The sequence below is a fragment of the Canis lupus genome, chromosome X, assembly GCF_011100685.1.
Source record: "Canis lupus familiaris isolate Mischka breed German Shepherd chromosome X, alternate assembly UU_Cfam_GSD_1.0, whole genome shotgun sequence".
NCBI classification, from domain to species: Eukaryota; Metazoa; Chordata; class Mammalia; order Carnivora; family Canidae; genus Canis; species Canis lupus.
In genome coordinates, this window is record NC_049260.1 from 96,045,190 (window position 1) to 96,049,571 (window position 4,382).

At 38.8% G+C, this 4,382-nt stretch overlaps 1 non-coding gene across 1 annotated transcript; it reads left to right on the forward strand.

Annotated features, from left to right (window-relative positions):
- Window positions 1-974: 974 nt before the first annotated feature.
- On the forward strand, window positions 975-1,081 carry LOC119868569. Its single transcript, XR_005386563.1, has one exon. It is a non-coding gene; the product is annotated as a U6 spliceosomal RNA (small nuclear RNA).
- Window positions 1,082-4,382: the final 3,301 nt, after the last annotated feature.

Sequence of the window (4,382 nt, forward strand, 5' to 3'; positions counted from 1 at the left end):
TATGCCTTCGGAATAGAGCTGCAGAATATAAAACCCCTTAGTGGCAGCCTAGAATGGACTCCTTGGCAATGTTGGAACACCGTTGTTTCCTTGTCCTTTTTAGCGTGTGGAACAAGGATCGTGGGGAGCAGGCACCTTAGACTTGTTCTTTTTTTTTTTTTTTTTTTTGCTGTCTACTTAAGTAATCAAATGTCTAAGTCTAGAAATGACTTGCTGTCTCTTTAACCAGCCAAAGCAGTCAGGCCTTGGCCTTGCCTTTCTCATGTGTAAGCTTGACAGGCCTTGAGCCCTTCTACACAACCAGCTGTGATTACATCCAAAGCATGAGGCTACAGGTGATTCCATTGACAAAGCCTGCATTCTTTTACCCAGTGGAAGCTGCTGCTGTTTATGATACTAAGTGAGGAGCCGAGAAACTAATTGCCTCCCCTTCTTTAAAATGTTGCGAATCCAGAGGCACCTGGGTGGCTCAGTTGGTTAAGCATCTGCTTTTGGCTCAGCTTGGATCATGATCCCAGAAAACCCACAGCATGCGCCCTGCTCAGTGGGGCGTCTGCTTCTCCCTCTGCCCCTCCCCCTGCTCATGCTTGCGCTCTCTCTTTCTCTCGCTCTCTCTCACTGTCTCTCAAATAAATAAAATATTTTAAAAGATGTTGCAAATCCAAATTTAAGGACATTCTACAAAGCGATTTGCCTAGGCTCCTCAAAAGCCAATGTTCCGAAAGGCACAAAGAAAGGCTGTGGAACTTTACCAGAGACTAAATGAAGTGACAACTAAATACAATCTGTGACATTTGAGCAGATTCTAAATGGAGTTTTAAACACCTCTAAAAGACATTATTACAATAATTAGAGATATTTGAATATGGATTATAAATCAGATAATAACGTTATAATAAATGTTACAATGTCTTGAGTGGAATCACTGTATGTGGTTATGTAGAAGGATGCTTTTGCTTTAGGAAACACTTGCTGTGCTCGCTTCGGCAGTACACATATTAAAATTGGAATGATACAGAGAAGATTAGCATGGCCCCTGCACAAGGATGACATGCAAGTTCATGAAGCGTTCCATATTTCTCAAGGTCTTTACGTAGGAAATACATGAAGTATTCAGAGATTATGTGCAATTTACTCTCAAATGATTCAGGAAGAAAAGAACGTATATTTACAAGAGATAAAGCAAATGTGGCAACATGCTTACAATTGATAAAGGGTATATAGGTATTTATTGTATTCTTAAACTTAATATTTTAAATATTTCAAAAAATTAGGGGAGGAACTATGTTGCAAAGAACATTCTTGCACATATTTTATTGGGCACACAAAACTCTAGGTTATACACTAGAAGTAGAATTTCTAAGTCATAAAATATGAACATCTTTAGCTCTACTAGATATTGCTAAATTACTAAGGTGGTCATACCAGTTTATTCTTCCACCACGTCTCACCACATCTTCACACAACACTGTCAGTTCTCATTTCTGCCAATCTGGGGGGTGCAAGGTAGTATCTCATTACTGCTTTTTTTCCTGACATTTTATTATGAAAAATTTAAACATAAAGTTTAAAAAATTATGCAGTGAATTCAGGTAGTTGTTACATGAGCATTTTGTCATATTTGCTTTATCACACATCTACCCATCCCTTCATCCATAATTTAATTCATCATATTGTTAAATATTTTGAAGTAAATTGAAAACATCTTTACACTTCACTTCTAAACACTTCAGCATGCATATCATTAAAAAGAGTTCAACATTTGCTTACAGATTTTTTAAAAGATTTTTATTTGTTTATTTATTTATTTGACAGAGAACACAAGCAGGGGGAGCCGCAGGCAGAGGGAGAGGGAGAAGCAGACTCCCCACTGAGCCAGAAGCCCCATGCACTGTTGGATCCCAGGGCCCTCAGGATTATGACTTGAACCAAGGCAGATGCTTAACTGACTGAGCTGCCCAGGTGCCCCTGCTTACAGATTTTTTAAAAAAGATTTTATTTATTTATTCATGAGAGACACAGAGAGAGAGACAGAGACAGAGACACAGGCAGAGGGACAAGCAGGCCCCATCAGGGTCTCCAGTATCACGCCCTGAGCTGAAGGCGGCACTAAACCGCTGAGCCACCGAGGCTGACCTGCTTACAGATTTTTAAGGTAAAATGTATACACGGTGGAATGCCCAAACCTTGAGTATATATTCGCTGAGTTTTAGCAAATGCATACACCCATGTAACCCAAACCTGTACAAAAATATAGAACATTACCATAACCCCCTTAGAAAGTTCCATAATTACCCTCCAGGTCAAGCCCTGCTCCAACTTCCACCAGGTAACCACTGCTCTGATTTGTTTTTCCATGATAGGTTTTTCCAGGATAGATTAGTTTTGTCTCTTCTAGATATAATATGTACTTTTTGGGGGGACAATTTCTTTCACTCAGCACGTTTTTGAGATTAATACAGATGGTTGCCTCTATCACTAGTTTGTTCCTTTTTACCACTGAGTAGAATTCCATTGCATGAACATGGCACAGTTTATCCATTTTTCTGGTGATAGACATCTACTCTCTTTTCAGTTTGCGGCTATTATGAATAAGGCTGTTATGAACATTCTTGTCCAAATGTTTTTGTGGATATATGTTTTCATCTCTCTTGGGTTTTTATTGTTTTAACTGCATGTCTCTGATTACTAGTGAAATTGAACATATTTTTTTAAGTTTATTTAAGTACTCTACACTCAATGTGGGTCTCGAACTCACCACCCCGAGATCAAGAATCTTATGCTTTTGACTGAGCCAGCCAGGCACCCCAAACGTATTTTCCTATTAGCCATATTTTACTGTATATATTATCTACTTTTATCTTTTGTTCATTTTTCTGCGAAGCTGTCTTTAATCTTTTTTTCCTTAACAAACAGCTTTCAGGACACCTGGGTGGTTCAGTCAGTTGAGCATCTGACTTTTGGTTTTGGCCCAGGTTGTGATCTCATGAATCAAGAGATAGAGCCCCGCATCAGGCTCTCCACACAGTGGGGAGTCAGCGTGAGATACTATCTCTCCTTGTCCTTCACCCCCCCTCCCCCCAAGCACACACTTTCTCTCAAATAAATAAATAAATCTTTTTTGGAAAAAACAGCTTTTGGGAGACCTGGGTGGTTCAGTAGTGGAGCGTCTGCCTTTGGCCCAGGGCATGATCCTGGAGTCCTGGGATCGAGTCCCACATCAGGCTCCCTGCATGGAGCCTGCTTCTCCCTCTGCCTGTGTCTCTGCCTCTCTCTCTGTGTGTCTCTCATGAATAAATACATAAAATCTTAAAAAAATAAATAAAAACTTAAAAGCAGCTTTTTTTTTTAGAGTTTTATTTAAGTCACCTCTACACCCAACGTGGGGCTCTAATTCATAACCCCAAGATCAAGAATCACATGCTCTTCTGAAGGAGCCAGCCACCCACCCCAAGAAGTACCTCTTTTTATTCTGGATGCTAATTATATATCTCTTATGTGTTGTAAATATCTTGTCTCTCCTGTTTATGGTGTCTATTCTTATTTAGAAGTATTAATTTTTGACTCAAATTAACTAATTTTTTTCTTTTAGAGTTGTACTTTATGCCTTGTCTAGGACAGTGATCATTGGTTTAGGGTACATATTCCCTGAAGGTATGTGAAGATTTTTAAGGTGTTTAAGAGTATGGATGGCTTTATTTTTTTATTTTTTTTAATTTTTTTATTTTTTTATGGATGGCTTTAAAGGAATTGATTTCTAGATCCTCAATTGCCATATAGATTCTTTCCTGAAAGTGAAATATTTCAGTATGCCTGTGTGATGGCCTCATTCTGGGTCTACTTTTCCTTTCATAAATGCCTGTATCCTTTTTCCCCAGTCTGAATCTTAGTGTTGTTCATACCCCTAAGTATAAAACCTCTGGTGAGCCAAATAAAGGGCAAATCAAAATATTTGTGTTAACAGTGTACACACTGTATTTATATGGAATTATAGAATAAGGAAAATGAATTCCCAGTGAAAATAGAACAGTGGTTGCTTCTGGGGTGGGAATGAAGAATGACTACTTCAAACAAAGAAATACAAGAGCAAATAACATGCATATTGAAGTTTTCAGGACTGAAGTATACTAATGTCTGAAACTTATTTTAAAATGCATAAAAACATTAAGATGGGTCACTGGATGGTATGGGGGCCCAGGGCAAGTTGCCCCAAGATGGGCCACTTTGGCAAAGATTATTTCGAGTTAAAAGAAATCAAAACCTAGGAGATACAGGAAAAGCTCTCTGCCTCCCCCACAATAGCCTAAATTTACATTGGAAAGCAGAGCCTGTACCAGGAAGAGAGCTATGAACAGAGACTCCCCTTTACATAAGGAACTTAC